We start from the raw sequence: 23,189 nt of genomic DNA, 5'->3' as shown, positions 1-23,189 counted from the left end.
TAGTGTTCAAAAGGAAAAGAAAAGAAAAGGGCAGCTTTAACCTGCCAAAAGTAAATGTAAAGTAACTCCTATTAAAACAGCATTTAATAGAAAGGACATCCAACAGTTAAACAGCTCATACAGCTGTTAACCCTTCCTCTACAACTTATTGTATTGTTATAAATCAGACTTGAATTAATACGTCTTATGAAGGTATTACAAGCGTATTATAAGCAGAAGAAATCATGCATGTCAAATCTCTTTCGAATTGAACAATGCACTTTTAGGGTGTCACTTCACCTAAGCAGCAACACAACGTTCTCACTGCCCTCTAGTGGTATCTCACTTAATTCATTTGATTTGTCTGGGTTTTCGTTCCTTCATCCCCACACGTATTGTGCAACATTTAGCAAAAAACAGCGTCTGAGGCAGGGGCGGAGCTTCAGGGGGGGCTTTAGGGGCAGGGCTCCCCGGGCCCGGGACGGTCGGGACCCAATGGGGGCCCGTCGCCGAGGCAGCAGGCTCCGCCCCCGAGATATTCGCCGGCGGGCCCTGCTGCCTCGCGCCACTGAGTGCACTGACGTTCCTGGTCATAGTAGGTATAAAGCATTGTAGCCTATAATATGAGTTGAACTTGTGCTGCTATTTTCACACTCACATTTAACATTAAAACATGACAAATTGCAAGTGAATCCCTTCTATTGTCTCCAAATGTATTTTGGGTAAAATCGTCATCAACAGCCGTCCATCAACATCATACGTAAATGAACGTCAACGTCATCATCAATCCCTTGTCATTCAACAGAGCACTGTCTAAGCATGAGCAGTTATAAACACAAAAGTGGAGCTACAAAACGCAAAGAAAAAGATAAAAAGGACCAAGGAAAAGCCAAATTGTCCAAGCTAGATGGATATTTTTTTCGCCCTACTCCTCCTGCTGCGGGAGATGAACCTGAAGTTGTTGCCACTGCCAGCCGTGTTTCATCCCCGAGCCCCAGCCCGCCAACAACGTTAGTGGGGGTTAGCCAGATTTACAGGTAGGCTACAATCACGGACACACACTGTCAACAAGAAAATGTGAGTTTGTGGTAAATGTTGATATCATGGTTGTTGTTACTTCGTGTAGCTCGGCCGCCTAGCTTATTTCCTTTTCTGTCTCTCGGCTGTAGTGATGATGATAATAATAATAATAATAATAATAATAATAATAATAATAATAATAATAATAATAATAATAGGGACGACTCAGCCGCTGCTAGCTGCTTGTCTAGAGGAGAGCCAGGCCTGACGCTTGACCAGCCGCACCCCTCCCCCTCCGGCTCCTTACCTGCTGCGCCGCAAGGTGAAGAAGTACCGGACACTGGGAATGAAAGCAGCAACAGGTCTCCTCCTCACGCTACTCCTACGGGTGAAACTCAGACCACGGATCATGATGTGTCCTGCAATTATCCCCTGGAGCGTTTTCCGACTGATCGGGCAAACTATTTTTGAAAACATTGAGGACGCCAATATCAAAAGATATATCCTTAAAATGGGCCCATGCAAACCCAAAGGTCCATTTCCCAAAGACAAGGATAACCGTTGCTTTTCAAAAAGCTATTACACCTCCACCACTAAAGTTGGGATGAAATTCCCACGCAGCTGGATGTGCTATTCCCCAAAATTGGACTGCTGCTACTGTGAGCCTTGCTGGCTTTTTGCCAACCGAAAGGCACCGTTCTACAACAATGCATGGGTAAACGGAATAAAAGACTGGAAACATCTTTCTATTAAAATTGAGAGGCATGAATCCACTCAAATACACCTTGGTGCATGCGTAGTATCTGAGCAGTGGAAAACCAACGGCACAATAGACGCTGACATGGAGAGGAATGTGCGTAATGCCGCCCAATTTTGGAGACAGGTCGTGGAGCGCATTGTTAATGTAACTCTCACTCTAGCTTCAAGCAACTTGGCATTCAGGGGCCATCGAGAGGTTCTAGGTCAGGGAAAAGCTGGCAACTTTTTGTTAATAATAGAATTATTGGCTCGCTACGACCCTGTTTTGAAAGAGCTAATCAACCGAACAGAAGGGTCAGTGAAATACCTCAGTCACCAGATTCAAGATGAGATTATTTACATATTATCTCAACGTGTGAAAGCTGACATCATTGATGAAATAAACGAAGCCCCATTTTATTCCGTCATCATGGACACAACGCAAGATGTGTCAAAGATAGACCAGTTGAGTCAGGTTTACCGCTACATAACTGTTGTTAAGAACGACATGGATATTGCAACAGATATACAGATCAATGAAGTCTTTTTGGGTTTTGAAGTGACTAAAGGTTCATCAGCTTCAGAGCTTGAAAACAAAATCCTTGATTCTATAGAGAAAAACGGATTAGATCTGTCTAAATGTCGCGGACAGGGCTATGAAGGGGCGGCTAATATGAGTGGTGTGTATTCAGGGGTGCAAGCAAGAATAGCCGAGAAGGAGCCCCTTGCCCACTGTGTTCATTGCGCTGCTCATAATCTTAACCTAGCACTCAACGACTCTGTTAAAAATGTCCCTGGAGTGAAGCAGTTCTGTGACACTGTAGAGACGCTCTACAACTTTTTTGGTCACAGTATCAAACGATGGGCATTGCTCAGTGAGTTAATCACGCCAGAGAGCAGAACTATCACATTAAAACGCTTATGTCCCACTCGCTGGTCATCTCGCCATGATGCGCTTGTTGCGTTAAGGCACAGATATGGAGACATTATAAAAGCCCTCGTCAAAATATCCCTTACCAGTGACAAAAAGGATGAGCGCAATGAAGCAAGTGTACTCAAGAATGCCATAAGCAAATTTAGCTTTCTATTTTTGGTCAACATGCAGACCAAGATTTTGGAAAGCATAAATTGTGCTTCACAGTTAATGCAAGCAAAAGACGCGGATATTTTCAAAGCATCTACTCTACTGCAAAATGCCATCAGTGTTTTGGTGGAGTATAGGGGACAATTTGATGAGGCGAAGTCCGCCACTCTTGACCTGGCTACTAAATGGGGAAGTCAAACACAGTTTGAAACAACCAGGGCCAGGAAAGTTAAGAGACACTTTGATGAACTTTCTGAAGACAGCCGCCTCACTGACGCAGAGAGCAACTTTCAGGTGACCGTTTTCAATGCATGTCTCGATATAATCATCCAGCAACTGTCCCAAAGATTCACCATCTTAAATGCAACTGTGAACATGTTTGAGGCAATTCACCCCAACACACTACTACAAGCAAAGGATGAGGATTCACACCAAGCTGCCCAGCGGCTTAGAGAGCACTACAGTCGGGACATCGCCGCCAGCTTCCCTGGCCAGCTGCTTTCTTTCAGAACCTGTTTCAGGGACAAAATACAAAAACTAAAATATGTCGCGGATCTGGTAAAAATGCTCATTGTTTACAACCCAGCAGTAACATCTACATTCAGTGAGGTTTGCACAGCCTTCATCTTATTTCTGACTCTTCCTGTCACCGTGGCAACCGCCGAGCGCTCTTTCTCCAAATTAAAACTCATCAAAAACTATTTGAGGAGCACGATGGGACAGGAGAGACTGAGTGGACTGGCCTTGCTGTCCATCGAAAGTGACCGAGCCAAGAAATTGGACATACAGCGGATTGTGGACGAGTTCGCGGAGCGTAAGGCTCACCGAGGGCCCTTCAAGTAGTGGGGAGTACACTTCAAATTTAATTTGTACAGTAGCCTACTTGTACGTGAATGTATGGGCCGCCCTGCCAATTTTACACTGCTGTGCTCTCATGGTGGCGGCTGGCTGTCCATGGTGAATGGTGTGTCAGAAATGTAGTCATTTTATTAGGCTATGTTTTCGTTGTCCTTGTGGTTTGTTGGACTTTATGTCATGTTATATCATTATTATCTCTGATATATATTTTGTTTCTATACCCTTTGCAGAAACGAAATCTTAAATATTACACCTTTTCTTTAGTTACTTTTCTTTCAAACATTGTTTTAAATTTTAATCTTACTGACTGAGCGACTTTTTACGCACGAGCGTCAGATTACCATACCCCGGACTCCCGATATTTTTGTCAAGCTTTATTGGGTTTAAAGGGCCCGGTCATGTGGCCCCGCCCCCCGGCCCGGGTTTGATATGTGCCGCCAGTGGTCTGAGGGCTTCTTAACATTTAACAAACTACGAATGTGTCATACCCACTTAACGGGAAGAAACTCAGCTATCCGACAATATTAACAATTTTTAGCTAAACGAAACACAAGGGTAATAACAAACAAAGGCTCTGAATGAGCCCTGAGCGAAAAAATGCTGACGCACTTAACACAGAACTCACGGTAAAATACCCTTATTACTTATCGGATCTGCACAAACAAGATATCGATTAGCAAGCAAAGATTTTAAGCAATTCATTTGTTTTCATTGTCTCTTATTGGATAAGACTCTCACCTATTTTAATTTGGAATATTTATTCGGAAGAAAGTTGTTCGAAAAGTATGCTATTGAGGAAAGTGTTTCCAAATTAAGCCAATGCACAACCCGTCTTACATTATTTCTTACATGACTAGTATTTTTATGTTCCTATGAAATCTGTTTTATTTTCTCAGATTATATTTTTTTAACCAAATCCTGTGTTTATGTTTGCACTTGTATTCATTTCTGATTTACCCCTATTTAATCCCATTTCGTCATCAGAAAAAGTGTGTAATGAATGAATGACTGAATGGAATGCTCTTTTCTTTTATTTAGTGGCTGACACAGCATTCCAACTATCTGTTATGCTACGCACAAAATTCTTTATTATTCCGCCGGGTTATTTTGCACCTCTTCTCCCACATTCCACATCGCAGAAACTCCGTTCAAACATCAAAACGTTCAGCTCGGTCGGGAATCGATGGCTATTACTTTTCTCATTCATAACTTGAAAAATCTTCATGCGACTTCAACTACTAACTGTTCCTTCATAATTTCAGTCAGAAACCTCATTCCAACTTTAAAATATTATCCATCTTTCTGACATTATTCGTGTTTCACAACTTTTAAATCTGATTCTTAATTTAAGAGATATTAAACAGTGTTCAGACCTTGGTAAAGAGGCCTCCGTCAGATTTTAACATTAGTGTGTATTGAGCAGCTCGTTAAAGATCTTACGAAATGCTTTTAGCACCTCTTAGTGGGCTTAGTATATGATAGAGGTTGCATTTGTATTGTGAAATGTGCCATATGTTTTTTTTATTATTGATGTATTTTTTAATAAATCACGATTATAACAGCATACAAATGTTGTCAGTTAGTAACGATTGTTCGTAGCTCTGGAAACAACAACTTCGGTCATTTCCGGCGGTGACGTCATGAGTAGAACACAGCTGAGCAGAACACAGCTGAGTCACCATTGTTTAAATGCCTTGAAGCGGCAAATATTAAAACAAAGGATGCACAACAACAAAACGCGAAGAATAATCGGCAAGCGATGTGGGGTATGGGGATGTGGGGCCGTCTCCAAATCTGGCTATGGGATGTTTTTGTGGCCAAAAAATTATCAAATGTCGCGTATACGGACCAAACAAGTGCGTCGTACGAGGGCGGACTTTGCTGGTCCAGGTAACCCGGGGTCGATGAAACCTACAATTTGTGGGCAGCACTTTAAAAGATCGTGTTTCGACCAGTCCACAATGCTCGCTAAGGAAATTGGATTAAAAAAGAATTTCAAACTGAACAAAGATGCTGTTCCAACAATACTGCCAAGACCCCAAATGCCAGCACAAGCCACCACGCCGATTCCTACACGTCGCCCGATGCAGAGTCCTCCATTAAAGAGACGGCGAAATGCATTCGCCAAAAGGGAGAGAGCAAAGGTAAGCCGCGCTACTTGCTTTAAGCATAAAGCCTGAATCAAAATGACATGTCAAATCTCACACATTTATGAGTTGATGAAGTCATGATGCCATATATGATTGCATGCACTTTGCCCAAAGCATTTATAGTAAAAGTATACCTCATAGGCCTACAACCGCTTCAAATTATGAAAAATGTCAATATTATTACATAGGTATTGGAAACTTTGTTCAATGAAGCCACTGACAGAACTGAGGATAGCGACAATCTATTGGACATCCACACTGGGGAGGAAGCTGTGTCTACACCAGTAAGTATACAGAACGGACTGTGTAAAAATAAAATGTGTATCTTCATCACATGTATGTACATAATTCATATATTTAATTGTTTGATTTTATAGCATTGCTCTCTCAATCAATTCAACCACATGTTGTATTATGAAGGTTATTAGATATTATATTAAGTATAAACTTGTGTTACCTTATTTACTAACGGTATCTCCGCAGTAAAACCGTAGTTTCGGGTTTCTGACTTGGCTTGTTGTCAGCCGGTGACCAGCTGCCCAGACATTTCGAGGGGAAAAAGCATGAAAACGGGGCTTCGGGTGCCGTGGGAAGAACCTCCGTGTATTCACGTTCTTCACAGTAATCAGTTACATTGACACTGTATTGGATAGGCCTACAGACCAGCGCCATATAGATAGAATACAGACTACGGGGCTATTGATAGGTTGTCAATCTTATGTTTTTGAAAGTAGGCTAATACATTAACTGAAGGGGCTGGGCCGGGAGAGGGCGAGGCCTGCGTCAGAGGTCCACTCATCAGACAAGCTCCCTGAGAAAACCGTCATGAAAAAGTTTAGCAATGTTACCACTAGCATAATTTGCCCACGGCTGGGATTGACAACCTTGACAGCCAGTTAGAAGCTAGAATGCCAACCTAGAGAGCCAATCAGAACTTAGAACGGGCTGCAGGGTTGGCCAGACTATAGAGAGGCGAAGTCCCGCCCATCTACTTCCGACCCATGGGACCCCGGAAGCGGAAAATTATACATTGACGTCAATGGAGAGAGAAAAGTCATCTTTCGATCCCGTTTGAATTGTGCCACGAATGACACATATGATGTTTGTCAAATTAAAAGAACATTTTGCAAGTCAAAAAAATAAAAATGTGTCGTAAAACTGTGAAGTTACACTTTTTTTTGTGTGAAACCGCTCAGTGAACTACAGGTCTCTGGTCTCGCACAATACGCGTCACCATCACAAAGATGGCTGTCACGTTAGTAAGTTTCACCTGTTTCTTTCAGAATGAGGCGAAAAAGTATAAAAAGAGGTGAAAATCACTACAAGTCTGGGCATGTTGAGAGCTGTACATACACGAAAGGGAGCGGTTCTGTAAGAGCCAGCATGCGGGACCGGCTTTACAAGGTTTCAGTGAGTAATATGAGTGCAATGTCTAAGGTTAATGTCAGCTAGCTAACAAGGTACACTAACGTGTTTTGTTTTAGCAACTAGTTTTCTCCTTAAGAACTTTGTGGTGTCTGTGTATGCTTTGGATAACATTAGTGTTCACAAGAACAAGATACACTCCCGTGTTTTGTTTTAGTTGCTCTTCAGATTGAAGCGGCCAGTTCTATATCGACTATATGTGTGATCTCCTTTTTACATCTCGTTGTGTCATTTGAGTTTATTTGCTGTGTGTAGATTCAAGGATTTTGGTTATCTTGTCCAGGGATGCAAACTTGTCACCTTTCGGCGAAATTCTCCGTTTTGAATCCAAAATAGGTCGTTTTTATGATTCCTGTAGATCTGCAATAAAAATATTTTTGGGGTATGGGAGGGGGTCTGGGACCCGGATTAATGTGCGGCCGCGAGCTTTTTTTTATATATTATAATGAAGCGCGAGCTGTGTGCTCGAGTCTTCCTGCCTGTCGGCTCTGCTCATGATGTATAATAAGCCTCTGCTGCTCGGCGATGATGGTCTAGCTTCAGCAGCTACATTACCTACGGTGCGTTCGTTAATATTAACTGTGCGTCCGGAGTCACTGTGGCACAGACTGGACCGCTGGTGAACAGCTGTTAGAACGGGCCCTTCAGGTGTTCAGAGTAGAGCTCCCTGTCGGAGCGGCAGAGCGTGATATGCACTGAAAAGTTTTTTTTCCCCGTCGCAATATTATCGTTGAGCTAGCTAACTAGCATACATTGTCACTATCTGCTAACGTTAGCTTTAGCCTTCGTTTTCTAATCGTTTTTTTCATAGGCTATAAACAGAGGTGGTATAAGTATATATCTTGAAATTGATTAAAAGTAGAAGTACTCAGTTCTTGTACTTGAGTAAAAGTAGAAGTACCAGAGTGTAGGAATACTCTGTTACAGTAAAAGTCCTGCATTCCAAATGTTCCTCAAGTAAAAGTAGAAAATTATTATTATCAAAATATAGTGAAAGTAGCGACAGTAAAAGTAGTCATTTTGCAGATTGGTCCATTTCAGAATAATATGATATGTTTTATAATGACTGATCATTAAAGTGTTATCAAAGCTGGTAAAGGTGCAGCTAGTTTGAATGACTTTGTATACTGCAGGCAGGGTAGCTTTTGGATTTACTCCAGGTGGAACTAAAGTCTGATTTAACACTTGATTATATTTCACATCATTCATCCACATCTGTAAAGTAACTAAAGGTATTACATACATGTAGTGGAGTAAAAGTACACCATTTACCTCTGAACTGTAGTAGAGTAGAAGTACAAAGTAGCAAAACATTGAAATACTTAAGTAAAGTACAAGTATCTCAAAATTTGTGCCCAAGTATAGTACTTGTTGAGTTTATGAACTTGGTTACTTTACACCAGTGGCTATAAAGATAGAAAGACTAAGCCTTGCACAGAGGCATGAAAATACATTTTCAAAATGCTCAACAGTGCTGCCAAAATTATAAACTGACTGCTACACAATTAAAATAAATGCTTTTTATATATTTCTATTAGATGTGACTCTATGGCGTTTCTGTTAATATTAACACTGCTGCTTTAGTTGTTCTGACTGCTAAAATCCTGTTATTCCTAATTTTAAAGCCGATATTCTGTGGGGTCAGGGGGCTCGGATCCTTGTCACCTTTTTCATACCTGATGAGTTTGCATCCCTGTTGTCAATTTGTTTGGTTATCTAGGCACAGCTGTGTGTGACTCCCTCTGGTACACTGGTATGTGTTTTCCTAATGTAGAGAGCATTGATTAATTAATAAACTACACACTGACTCTAGATCCTGACCAAATCTTTATTTTTTGATCAAATGTTTTTCAAAAAAATGTATTGCATATTATATAACAGCTGCACATCACAGACCGGAGTCTCTGCTGCTGTGGACCACGATGGAGGCGATCATCCTCCCCATCCCCAAAGACCCTGCATGGCATGGAAATCTCCTCCTCCTGGAACAATTCTACACCCAGCATATGCTCCCTGTGTTGGCCAGTAGAGAGGAGGACATTTAAATAAACATACTCTTAACACCCTCGGACTCTGCGTTGTGTTTCGTATGTGTGATGGGGTGTTATGCAGAGGGGAGGAAAACAGGACACAGCAGATTGGGATTGTGGTGGAGATGCTGAGCAGTTATTTAATTGTTGCGTGTAATTATTATTATACTGCGTGCTTCTTAGTTATTCCATCTTTTGCTGTAACATGGATCTGTATGTAACTCTATATTTACTTGTTATCTACCACACTTCCTTCTACATCATACACCATCATTATACATGGTGTATATAGGATATATATTTATTTGTATACATATCTGTAAATTGTATAATTTTATTTTTCGTATTTGGGATTTCTCTTTTGTCCACTCAAATACACTTGGCCCTTTCTCTTTTCCATGTGGAAAATGGCAGCTGCATATTCTGCTTTTCTCATCTGCTCCCTGTCTGCTCATCTACGATGAGAAAATTATATAATTAATTACTAATAATCATTTAAACCTGTTATTACCAATATTTCACAAATTCTTCATGTAAACTTAAGAGTACAGCTGTATGTTGAGTATGTCAACTTTGCTTGGTTCATCTTACTGGGGGGCAGCTACATGGATGTCAGTGCAGTCCACAATAATTTTGCAGCTGAAGGCAGAATGAATTTATTATTGACTCAGAATGAAGCACAACTTCATGTCATACAATACATTGACTTTATTTGTAATTGTGTAAAAAAATATGAATATTGATTAGCAAGCAGGACCTGCAGGAACAGAGAATGGTGATGGATGGAGCTGGGAAGAGAGAAGAATAAAGAAAACAGATCAACTTTATTATCGGATATTAAAAATTCAATTTCAAAACAAGTTGCCGCTCCTACAGTTTTCTAGTATGTAAAGATGATTTCACATGACCAATGCAAAATATCACACTCAATACATGTGTGTCTCTGAGGGGTGCATTGTGCCTTTGATGTATATAAATAATATACCATAACCAAATACTATTACGTACAGTGGAAATCAGGTTGCCAGAGCAGGTCAGTCCAGTGTGCTTGTTCCTCAGGGTCTCAGCAGTTACAGGTGAGGTAAAGAAAATAAAAGAGAAAAAGGTCAGTAACAACACTTTAAAGTAACAACACTGAATAATTATCTCTTTTAATAATTTTCTCTCAGTAATCACTCAACTACTGTCTTTCCAACAAACAGATTGACTCACTCTCACTATCATCACAATGAAACACGTCCAGAAGAATGTCATGCAAAGCTGCCTGCCTTCCTTCCTTCCTTCGACTCTCCCTGAACTGCCTGATCTTTTAATGGTCAATGTTAACCATTTGTGCAGATAGCATTAAGTAGAAAAGATCGCTGATACTAATGTGGGGTTAGCCTACCTCCCGCCCCCTTAGCACCTGGTGGAGGGGGCGATAGGCTACTCTTCAAATGTTTCACAAAATACTTACCATCATGAATACTCTTACTGTTTAACATTTCGGTTTACTTCGTGTTAAGGCTAATACAAATGACAAGGCTAAGTAATGTCATATAATGCTAACTAACATGCTCGCTACTAGCTAGGTAGCTAACTTGACTATGTTCCATGCAAAACATGTATATTACCTGATATGTTTGGTCCAACAATTCCTGGTCCTTTCATCAGACGGGAAGCGATAGAACGAGCAAGTGGTATGATCTCTTTTGTGATTACAACCTCGTACAAAGCACACAGGCATCTTGTAAAAGTGAATTTATTGGAGCAATCTCTTATATTTATTGGAGGGAATAAATCAGTCTTCTTCCTCTTTGCTTTGCGAGTCACAACCAGTCTTGGAGCATTATCGCCTATGACATCACTTACGCGACCCAGAATGCATTTGGGATTTGTAGTCTTTCTAGTTGCGTATTATTCATAGTCTTATATTTCAGCAGTTTTACGACAAACTGTGACTTTTTTTGCATGGAAATGATTGTTTAAGATTGACAAACATCATATGTGTCATTCGTGGCACAATTCAAACGGGATCAAAAGATAACTTTTCTCTCTCCATTGACTTCTATGTATAATTTTCCGCTTCCGGGGTCCCATGGAGGCTCCCGGAAGGGGAGGGACAGGCGAAGTCCCTCCCCTTCCGGGAGCCTCCATGGGACCCATGCTCCAATAAATTCACTTTTACAAGATGCCTGTGTGCTTTGTACGAGGTTGTAATCACAAAAGAGATCATACCACTTGCTCGTTCTATCGCTTCCCGTCTGATGAAAGGACCAGGAGTTGTTGGACCAAACATATCAGGTAATATACATGTTTTGCATGGAACATAGTCAAGTTAGCTACCTAGCTAGTAGCGAGCATGTTAGTTAGCATTATATTACATTACTTAGCCTTGTCATTTGTATTAGCCTTAACACGAAGTAAACCGAAATGTTAAACAGTAAGAGTATTCATGATGGTAAGTATTTTGTGAAACATTTGAAGAGTAGCCTATCGCCCCCTCCACCAGGTGCTAAGGGGGCGGGAGGTAGGCTAACCCCACATTAGTATCAGCGATCTTTTCTACTTAATGCTATCTGCACAAATGGTTAACATTGACCATTAAAAGATCAGGCAGTTCAGGGAGAGTCGAAGGAAGGAAGGAAGGCAGGCAGCTTTGCATGACATTCTTCTGGACGTGTTTCATTGTGATGATAGTGAGAGTGAGTCAATCTGTTTGTTGGAAAGACAGTAGTTGAGTGATTACTGAGAGAAAATTATTAAAAGAGATAATTATTCAGTGTTGTTACTTTAAAGTGTTGTTACTGACCTTTTTCTCTTTTATTTTCTTTACCTCACCTGTAACTGCTGAGACCCTGAGGAACAAGCACACTGGACTGACCTGCTCTGGCAACCTGATTTCCACTGTACGTAATAGTATTTGGTTATGGTATATTATTTATATACATCAAAGGCACAATGCACCCCCCAGAGACACACATGTATTGAGTGTGATATTTTGCATTGGTCATGTGAAATCATCTTTACATACTAGAAAACTGTAGGAGCGGCAACTTGTTTTGAAATTGAATTTTTAATATCCGATAATAAAGTTGATCTGTTTTCTTTATTCTTCTCTCTTCCCAGCTCCATCCATCACCATTCTCTGTTCCTGCAGGTCCTGCTTGCTAATCAATATTCATATTTTTTTACACAATTACAAATAAAGTCAATGTATTGTATGACATGAAGTTGTGCTTCATTCTGAGTCAATAATAAATTCATTCTGCCTTCAGCTGCAAAATTATTGTGGACTGCACTGACATCCATGTAGCTGCCCCCCAGTAAGATGAACCAAGCAAAGTTGACATACTCAACATACAGCTGTACTCTTAAGTTTACATGAAGAATTTGTGAAATATTGGTAATAACAGGTTTAAATGATTATTAGTAATTAATTATATAATTTTCTCATCGTAGATGAGCAGACAGGGAGCAGATGAGAAAAGCAGAATATGCAGCTGCCATTTTCCACATGGAAAAGAGAAAGGGCCAAGTGTATTTGAGTGGACAAAAGAGAAATCCCAAATACGAAAAATAAAATTATACAATTTACAGATATGTATACAAATAAATATATATCCTATATACACCATGTATAATGATGGTGTATGATGTAGAAGGAAGTGTGGTAGATAACAAGTAAATATAGAGTTACATACAGATCCATGTTACAGCAAAAGATGGAATAACTAAGAAGCACGCAGTATAATAATAATTACACGCAACAATTAAATAACTGCTCAGCATCTCCACCACAATCCCAATCTGCTGTGTCCTGTTTTCCTCCCCTCTGCATAACACCCCATCACACATACGAAACACAACGCAGAGTCCGAGGGTGTTAAGAGTATGTTTATTTAAATGTCCTCCTCTCTACTGGCCAACACAGGGAGCATATGCTGGGTGTAGAATTGTTCCAGGAGGAGGAGATTTCCATGCCATGCAGGGTCTTTGGGGATGGGGAGGATGATCGCCTCCATCGTGGTCCACAGCAGCAGAGACTCCGGTCTGTGATGTGCAGCTGTTATATAATATGCAATACATTTTTTTGAAAAACATTTGATCAAAAAATAAAGATTTGGTCAGGATCTAGAGTCAGTGTGTAGTTTATTAATTAATCAATGCTCTCTACATTAGGAAAACACATACCAGTGTACCAGAGGGAGTCACACACAGCTGTGCCTAGATAACCAAACAAATTGACAACAGGGATGCAAACTCATCAGGTATGAAAAAGGTGACAAGGATCCGAGCCCCCTGACCCCACAGAATATCGGCTTTAAAATTAGGAATAACAGGATTTTAGCAGTCAGAACAACTAAAGCAGCAGTGTTAATATTAACAGAAACGCCATAGAGTCACATCTAATAGAAATATATAAAAAGCATTTATTTTAATTGTGTAGCAGTCAGTTTATAATTTTGGCAGCACTGTTGAGCATTTTGAAAATGTATTTTCATGCCTCTGTGCAAGGCTTAGTCTTTCTATCTTTATAGCCACTGGTGTAAAGTAACCAAGTTCATAAACTCAACAAGTACTATACTTGGGCACAATTTTGAGATACTTGTACTTTACTTAAGTATTTCAATGTTTTGCTACTTTGTACTTCTACTCTACTACAGTTCAGAGGTAAATGGTGTACTTTTACTCCACTACATGTATGTAATACCTTTAGTTACTTTACAGATGTGGATGAATGATGTGAAATATAATCAAGTGTTAAATCAGACTTTAGTTCCACCTGGAGTAAATCCAAAAGCTACCCTGCCTGCAGTATACAAAGTCATTCAAACTAGCTGCACCTTTACCAGCTTTGATAACACTTTAATGATCAGTCATTATAAAACATATCATATTATTCTGAAATGGACCAATCTGCAAAATGACTACTTTTACTGTCGCTACTTTCACTATATTTTGATAATAATAATTTTCTACTTTTACTTGAGGAACATTTGGAATGCAGGACTTTTACTGTAACAGAGTATTCCTACACTCTGGTACTTCTACTTTTACTCAAGTACAAGAACTGAGTACTTCTACTTTTAATCAATTTCAAGATATATACTTATACCACCTCTGTTTATAGCCTATGAAAAAAACGATTAGAAAACGAAGGCTAAAGCTAACGTTAGCAGATAGTGACAATGTATGCTAGTTAGCTAGCTCAACGATAATATTGCGACGGGGAAAAAAAACTTTTCAGTGCATATCACGCTCTGCCGCTCCGACAGGGAGCTCTACTCTGAACACCTGAACGGCCCGTTCTAACAGCTGTTCACCAGCGGTCCAGTCTGTGCCACAGTGACTCCGGACGCACAGTTAATATTAACGAACGCACCGTAGGTAATGTAGCTGCTGAAGCTAGACCATCATCGCCGAGCAGCAGAGGCTTATTATACATCATGAGCAGAGCCGACAGGCAGGAAGACTCGAGCACACAGCTCGCGCTTCATTATAATATATAAAAAAAAGCTCGCGGCCGCACATTAATCCGGGTCCCAGACCCCCTCCCATACCCCAAAAATATTTTTATTGCAGATCTACAGGAATCATAAAAACGACCTATTTTGGATTCAAAACGGAGAATTTCGCCGAAAGGTGACAAGTTTGCATCCCTGGACAAGATAACCAAAATCCTTGAATCTACACACAGCAAATAAACTCAAATGACACAACGAGATGTAAAAAGGAGATCACACATATAGTCGATATAGAACTGGCCGCTTCAATCTGAAGAGCAACTAAAACAAAACACGGGAGTGTATCTTGTTCTTGTGAACACTAATGTTATCCAAAGCATACACAGACACCACAAAGTTCTTAAGGAGAAAACTAGTTGCTAAAACAAAACACGTTAGTGTACCTTGTTAGCTAGCTGACATTAACCTTAGACATTGCACTCATATTACTCACTGAAACCTTGTAAAGCCGGTCCCGCATGCTGGCTCTTACAGAACCGCTCCCTTTCGTGTATGTACAGCTCTCAACATGCCCAGACTTGTAGTGATTTTCACCTCTTTTTATACTTTTTCGCCTCATTCTGAAAGAAACAGGTGAAATTTACTAACGTGACAGCCATCTTTGTGATGGTGACGCGTATTGTGCGAGACCAGAGACCTGTAGTTCACTGAGCGGTTTCACACAAAAAAAATTGTAACTTCACAGTTTTACGACACATTTTTATTTTTTTGACTTGCAAAATGTTCTTTTAATTTGACAAACATCATATGTGTCATTCGTGGCACAATTCAAACGGGATCGAAAGATGACTTTTCTCTCTCCATTGACGTCAATGTATAATTTTCCGCTTCCGGGGTCCCATGGGTCGGAAGTAGATGGGCGGGACTTCGCCTCTCTATAGAGAGGCGAAGTCCCTCCTCTTCCGGGAGCCTCCATGGGACCCCGGAAGCGGAAAATTATACATTGAATTCAATGGAGAGAGAAAACGTATCTTTTGATCCCGTTTGAATTGTGCCACGAATGACACATATGATGTTTGTCAATTTAAAAGAACATTTTGCAAGTCAAAAAAATTAAAATGTGTCATAAAACTGTGAAGTAACACATTTTTGTATGTTAAGCCGCTCAGTGAACTACATGTCTCTGGTCCCGCACAATACGCGTCACCAACACAAAGATGACCGTCACGTTGGCACATTTTACCTCATTCTTTCAGAATGAGAATACAAGTATAAAACGAGGTGAAAATCACTACAAGTCTGGGCCCGTTGAGAGCTGTACATACACGAAAGGGGAGTTAGTCGGTTCTGTAAGAGCCAGCATGCGGGACCGGCTTTACAAGGTTTCGGTGAGTAACATGAGTGCAATGTTTAACGTTAATGTCAGTCAATAAGGAGGAGAATGAAAAAGAAGATGATGAACCACAGACCCGGCATATAATGACTGCAGTGTGCAGGGCTGTGTTAATTTATGTTACTGTTATCAATAGCATTAGTTGACTGAGAAAACCGTCAAGAAAAAAAGTTTAGCAATGTTACGAGTCGACTAGCATAATATGAACCACGGCTGTGATTGACAACCTGGACAGCCAGTCAGAAGCTAGAATGCCAACCTAGAGAGCCAATCAGAACCTAGAACGGGTGTACTGTATACGGGTGTGTATGCTGTGGATAACATTAGTGTTCACAAGAACAAGGTATACTCCCGTGTTTTGTTTTAGTTGCTCTTCAGATTGAAGCGGCCAGTTTTATATCGACTATATGTGTGATCTCCTTTTTACATCTCGTTGTGTCATTTGACTTTATTTGCTGTGTGTAGATTCAAGGATTTTGGTTATCTTGTCAATTTGTTTGGTTATCTAGGCACAGCTGTGTGTGACTCCCTCTGGTACACTGGTATGTGTTTTCCTAATGTAGAGAGCATTGATTAATTCATAAACTACACACTGAGTCTAGATCCTGACCAAATCCTTTTTTGTTGATCAAATGTTTTTCAAAAATGTAATACACATTTAAAAAAAAATACAATGTACAATCACAACCAATACAACACAAATTACAAAAACTTCAGAAAAAACAAACAATAACAACAATCAGACAAGAGGACAAAACAATGGAAAAATAAACCCTCCCACCCCCAGATCTGGACCATCCTTGTATTGCTCATTCAATCTATTATAGCATGTTAACAAACATGGTACTTACTTTATTTGTACAGATCTACATGGGAGAGGATGGCGCGATGCAGAGCGCTGTCTGTGGTTGTGCACGGGGGATGTACAAATGCAGCCACGCTGCAGCATTGGCAATATTTGCCATGTGGCAGATCAGCTCCACAGAAGTTGAGTGCCAGTGGAGGAAGCCTGGCACTTCAAAAGTAGTCCAGCCGGTGTCTCAACTCTACCAACCGCAAGAGGAGACATACAACCCACTGGCCAGAGACATCGCCACTGAGGAAGTAGACTGGTTTAGGTCTGCACTGAGGGGCGCAGCGTGGCATGGCATGGCTTTTGTCACCTGAGCCAGAGCTGCAGCCTCAACATCAGGCCATTTTCAACGTGCCGGAGCTGGTGAAGGAGCATGGGGGTCGGGGGCTTGAGGCAATTCTTGCCTCAATGCGACTGAGCAGAGACCATTAAGCTGCCATCCAGACAGCCACCGTAGGACAGCAGACAAATCCTCAGTGGCAGTTACACAGGCAGGGCAGGTTGACAGCCAGCAATTTTGGTGCTGTGCTGAGGTCGGGACTTTCATCCACTCCATGCGCGTCCCTCATGAAGAGGGTGCTTGGGGGGTACAATTTAGACGGAGTCATGGCTGTCAACTGGGGAGTTGTAAACGAGGTGTGTTTGGCCTTTTAAGTGTGACACATATGTAGTGATAAATGCTTCACCTGACCACTGTTCCTAAATAAAAAAAGTTTTCTGCATTGTCAGTCATTTTTTCCAAATAATTACCAATATTTCACAAATTCTTCATGTCAACTTAAGAGCACAGCTGTATGTTGAGTGTCAGCTTTGCTTGGTTCATCTTACTGGGGGGCAGCTACATGGATGTCGGTGCAGTCCACAATCATTTTGCAGTTGAAGGCAGAATGAATTTATTATTGACTCAGAATGAAGCACAACTTCATGTCATACAATACATTGACTTTATTTGTAACTGTGTAAAAAAATAAAGCATTTATTAGCAAGCAGGACCTGCAGGAACAGAGAACGGTGATGGATGGAGCTGGGAAGAGAGAAGAATAAAGAAAACAGATCAACTTTATTATCGGATATTAATTCAATTTCAAAACAAGTTGCCGCTCCTACAGTTTTCTAGTATGTAAAGATGATTTCACATGACCTATGCAAAATATCACACTCAATACATGTGTCTCTCTGGGGGGTGCATTGTGCCTTTGATGTATATAAATAATATACTATTACGTACAGTGGAAATCAGGTTGCCAGAGCAGGTCAGTGTGCATGTTCCTCAGGGTCTCAGCAGTTACAGGTGAGGTAAAGAAAATAAAAGAGAAGAAGGTCAGTAACAACACTTTAAAGTAACAACACTGAATAATTATCTATTTTAATAATTTTCTCTCAGTAATCACTCAACTACTGTCTTTCCAACAAACAGATTGACTCACCCTCACTGTTATCACAATGACACATGTCCAGAAGAATGTCATGCAAAGCTCCCTGCCTGCCTGCCTTCCTTCGACTCTCCCTGAACTGCTTCCTTAGCACCCGGTGGAGGGCGCAGTAGGCTACTCTTCAAATGTTTCACAAAATACTTACCATGATGACTACTCTTACTGTTTAACATTTTGGTGTACTTCATGTAATAAAATAATAACTTCATGGTAAGGCTACTAAAAATGACAAGGCTAAGTAATGTAATGCTAACTAACGTGCTCGCCACTCGTCGCTACTAGCTAGGTAGCTAACTTGACTATGTTCCATGCACAACATGTATATTACCTATGATATTACCTGATATGTCTGATCCAGCGAGTCCTGGTCCTTTCATCAGACGGGAAGCGATAGAACGAGCAAGTGGTATGATCACTTTTGTGATTACAACATGGTACAAAGCACACGGGCATCTTGTAAAAGTGAATTTATTGGAGCAATCTCTTATATTTATTGGAGGGAATAAATCAGTTATGAAATCTTCTTCTTCGCTTTAATTACGAGTCGCAACCACTTGGAGCATTATCGCCTGTGACATCACATACGCGACCCAGAATGGGATTTGGGATTTGTAGTCTTTGTAGTCGCGTATTTTTCATAGTCTTATATTTCAACAGTTTTACGACAAAATGTGACTTTTTTGACATGGAAATGATTGTTTAAGATTGACAAACATCATATGTGTAGTTCGTGGCACAATTCAAACGGGATCAAAAGATACGTTTTCTCTCTCCATTGAATTCAATGTATAATTTTTCGCTTCCGGGGTCCCATGGACCGGAAGTAGATGGGCGTGACTTCGCCTCTCTATTGTGCATAAAGTTAGATGCATAGAGAGCCGCAGTGACGCGTCCTTAAACCCGGAAGTAAACTTCTTCCGGTTCCTTCGTCTAAAACGCAATGCCATTTCTCCATAGGATTTTGGAAAATAGCTTGAAATAAGGTCTGTGGTTGACACATATTTAAGAGATGGATCACGTTTTGTTCAGCCGGATAATATCCACATGTCAACCCTACTTTTATAATTTTTGAATAATAAATCTAGTCGGCAGAAGCAAAATGCTAACGTTATGCTACAAACGAACTACAAGCCAGTACAGCAGCAGGGTCTCACGACTTCAACGTCACGCCAACTTAAGATCGTTTCAACTGACTTTCGCGCACTTGCATATTTTAACAAAGCTTTTCATTTGAGCCACACTGAATCTCACTAGAAGTCATGGCTGTGTCAATTACCAGTCTGATATCATTTTACAAAGATGACAAGAAGAGTGTAGATAGAGAAGAGAACCACTACAAGTAAGGACACGTACAACAGTGCAGCCTAGATGAAGGTGTGCTTACCGGTGTTGTCAGAGCTAGCATGAGGGACAAGGTTTATAGAGTGTCGGTGAGTAGTGATAGCGAGAGTACCATTAAGCTAGAGTTAATTTATTCACATTAATTCCCATCAACAAATCCATTTTATGTGTCACATGAAATCTTTATTACAAATATTACACACCAGAAAACACAGAAATATCCATGAAATAAACATACAGTAGGCTATAAACAATTAAAGGGATAATTGGGAAGGCATTACAAATGTAAATATATTTTAAATAATAAAACAATCCCACCACCACAGGTATCTACAGGAGAAGAGGGAATTCTCTCCACAAAATGTGAATGCCCACGTGGAGAATGGAAATGCAGTCATGACGAACTGCCGAGTAAAATTGGAAAACACTGGTAATTAATTATTCTATAATTTGTAAAACTACGGTGTTAAAAACAACAATTTCAAAAATACAGATTCTAATGGTCAGATATAGATATACAGATACTAAAGATAGGCAGGTACTTGCTTTTAAGCAGAACACAGGGGAAAACAAACTTAGCGGGAGTGTTTACGTGTTCGGCGTAATGACGTACAACGGCCTCGACAATTTCTGTAGTCCTATTCAGCCATTCGGTAACAACCATCGTTTTTCAGACACGTAAACTCTTCAAAAATCCCCAGTGGGGTCACTGCTGATGTATTTAATGTCGTAGAACAAAACGTCAATTACCTCTTAAATTTGTGTCAACCACAGACCTTATTTCGAGCTATTTTCCAAAACCCTATGGAAAAAATGGGAGTCAAAGGAACCGGAAGTGCCAAAAATGCTAACTTACTTCCGGGTTTTACGACGCGTCACTGCGGTTCTCTATTAGGATAGTCATATGCTCATGATATTCCAAGTTAAATTATATAATATTATCATTTTAAATAATAATATTCAATAATATTAAATAATAAGGACAGAGATTTGTGGCCAATTCACTATTGCATTTATTTTATAGGCCTGAATTAGACAAGCAATTCCTTTCCGAATTTTGATATTGATATAATATTGGTAATTTAATTGATTGCTGATGTTCTTCTTATGCAGTTGACCCTGAGGAAAGTGAGACAGCTGCAGTTATGGCTTGACTCTGGGGAATCTAGCCATAACAGTATATTAGCATGGATGTATAATTTATCTGTAGGCTACAAGGGTGGTCCGCACGCGTGGGCCGGTGCGTCTGAACGTCCCGGGCTGAATTTGTGTCCCAGTCCGCCCATGCTTTCGTATCTCTCTTCATACCTTCGCACTTCGCCTTGGCCATCCCATTTTACACACACACAGACTCCAAAACCCACAACCACTTGCGGCTGCTACTCTTGAAGTGACAGGCCAAGCCTGTAACACTTTCAATACAATTTCAAGCTAGTTTCAAAAATGTATTTGTAAAGTTGTGCTGTGTTTTGTACATTTCAGAATGAAATTGATGTGCAAACGGACCCCCCTCCACGAATACACCACAAGTCCATGCAGGCACGACCAAGTTTCAGGTCAGCTGGACAGCAAGTTCGAATCCATGTTGGTTGTTCCAAAGTATCTATTTGCCAAGTTCTTCTTTTTTGGGGGTTTCCCCTCTCCTGTAGTGAGATCTATGGGTTTGTGTGCATGTAAATGGCCTGCAAACGCTAAAATCCCTATGAAATCTCTCTCTCTTTCTCTCTCTATATAAATGTATTTATTTTGTAGGTTGATCCTAGCAGCACTGCACTACAATGAGAACTCTGGCAGGAAGCATGCCAAAACCAGGAAAGGACAACTCCAATACACTGTGAAATTCCCCAAAGCAAAGAAAGGTGGTCATGTAGTTAGACGTGTGAATACAGCAGCTACATATGGTAAGAAAGTGAAAGTGAGAGAATAATAACATTAATTATATCGTTTTACCAAATTAATGAAAAACATTCAATCTTGGACAACATTATTGTGTAAATATAGAAAATTGAGCTATGTGAGAATGGAGTGTACAGTTTCAACTAAAATGATTAATTATGCAAAGTGCCTCAGGGCATGCTATGCATAATTGGGGGACTAGAAAATACAGTATATAATTCTTGATTATAAAACATCTTTTTTGCAGAGTATGTTACCGAACTCTTGACCGAGACTCTACGCTTGTGCGAAAACAATGTCGATGAGGAACCTTTCGATGTCCCAGATCCACTCAGCAGTCGATGGGAAAAACCAGACAAGAGAGAGGTTGTTGCGCTGTTTAGAAGCAGATTTAATCACTGAACTGACAATCAGTTTTGTTATTGACTCTAATCAAGTGCTGGATACTTAAACGACGTGTAGATGTCAGATGGAAACGTCGCCTGGATCTTTTTAATGGCACATGATGGCAGTGGGATTCTGTGGTTCTTACCAAGTATTCCCCAGCAAAATCTCACTAGCTGGCGGTATGCCACATAGCGATACATTCTGTAAAATAAAAGATCCTAAATGTCAATGGTAATCACTTCAACCTTATTTGCTTATTTATCTATTTATTCTGTAACTTTGCCAGAGTGACCCAAAAATAATAACCCCAAAAAAATGACTTCCCAAAAATACATCAAATTTGTGATCTCTACAAATTTGTGAACACAAGTAACTTACTCATTACGTGGCTGATCACCTGCTTGTTGTCTGTCCCTCTTTGAATAATGATGGTAGGCTGTCTGCAACACCCAAACATCCAGACAATTTGATTGGAATCCTGGGTGATCTATTACGCAGGTTATGTTTGCACCATCTCCCATTCATTGAATTCCTCCATTTTGGCCACCATGACATCCTTTTCTTGGCAGCATTGGCACTCTTCAATTGTTACCATGATTGTACATTTTTCACATGTACACCTAAATGTACAAAAGATAGTTAAGAAATAATTGCATTTTTAGGAGGAGACCTACTTCTGTGGTGAGTTCCAAGCCTAGCAGAGTGTGATGCAGTTACCTGAGCCAAGTGTCTATGAATTATAATCAAATGTATACCAGTAAATGGTAAATGGACTGTACTTATATAGCTGCTATGTATTATTATTTATTTACTATTATGAACATCTCTATGAATTATAATCAAATGTATACCAGTCTGTGTTCTGTTGCCTGAGCCAATGTGCCTGCTTTGTATTATTATTTATTTACTATATATGAACATCTCTATGAATTATAATCAAATGTATAGCAGTCTGTGTTCTGTTGCCTGAGCCAAGTGTGCCTGCTATTTATTATTATTTATTTACTATTTATTGGGAATCTCTATGAATTAAAGTCAAATGTATACCAGTCTGTGTTCTGTTGCCGCACCGGACAGGATCATCGTCCCCATTTTCGCTCCCGTCTGTATCTCTACCGCTACTTGAATACTGTGGCTCAAACTGGTATGGTTCCA

At 40.3% G+C, this 23,189-nt stretch overlaps 5 long non-coding RNA genes across 7 annotated transcripts in view; 3 read left to right on the top strand and 2 right to left on the bottom strand.

Moving 5' to 3' along the window:
- LOC307045356 overlaps nucleotides 1–12,492 on the top strand; it is a 138,919-nt gene extending 126,427 nt beyond the window's left edge. The window contains exons 2-3 of one of the 2 annotated variants that reach the window (XR_013809883.1): nucleotides 11,477–12,172; nucleotides 12,393–12,492. This is a non-coding gene — a long non-coding RNA (uncharacterized lncRNA). Of the gene's footprint in view, nucleotides 1–11,436; nucleotides 12,173–12,392 lie in introns of those variants that run through there. The other variant, XR_013809884.1, reaches the window with a different exon arrangement.
- LOC307044871 lies at nucleotides 7,102–9,322 on the top strand. Its single transcript, XR_013809711.1, has 2 exons — nucleotides 7,102–7,239; nucleotides 9,136–9,322. It is a non-coding gene; the product is annotated as an uncharacterized lncRNA (long non-coding RNA).
- LOC307044873 lies at nucleotides 9,973–11,367 on the bottom strand. Its single transcript, XR_013809712.1, has 2 exons — nucleotides 10,293–11,367; nucleotides 9,973–10,072 (listed from the first exon to the last, which is right to left on the bottom strand). It is a non-coding gene; the product is annotated as an uncharacterized lncRNA (long non-coding RNA).
- Nucleotides 12,493–13,142: 650 nt separating the features above from the next.
- On the bottom strand, nucleotides 13,143–15,651 carry LOC307045354. Its single transcript, XR_013809881.1, has 2 exons — nucleotides 15,225–15,651; nucleotides 13,143–13,329 (listed from the first exon to the last, which is right to left on the bottom strand). It is a non-coding gene; the product is annotated as an uncharacterized lncRNA (long non-coding RNA).
- Nucleotides 15,652–15,979: 328 nt separating this feature from the next.
- Nucleotides 15,980–22,032, top strand: LOC307045357. 2 transcript variants are annotated; one of them, XR_013809885.1, is made up of 4 exons: nucleotides 15,980–16,119; nucleotides 16,989–21,307; nucleotides 21,504–21,652; nucleotides 21,895–22,032. It is a non-coding gene; the product is annotated as an uncharacterized lncRNA (long non-coding RNA). The 2 variants fall into 2 exon arrangements; XR_013809886.1 differs by having other exon boundaries at nucleotides 16,989–21,652.
- Nucleotides 22,033–23,189: the final 1,157 nt, after the last annotated feature.

This window comes from Notothenia rossii, assembly GCF_949606895.1.
Source record: "Notothenia rossii genome assembly, chromosome: 6".
NCBI classification, from domain to species: domain Eukaryota; kingdom Metazoa; phylum Chordata; class Actinopteri; order Perciformes; family Nototheniidae; genus Notothenia; species Notothenia rossii.
Note: the sequence above shows the minus strand (reverse complement) of the source record. Positions and strands in the feature narration are given on the sequence as shown.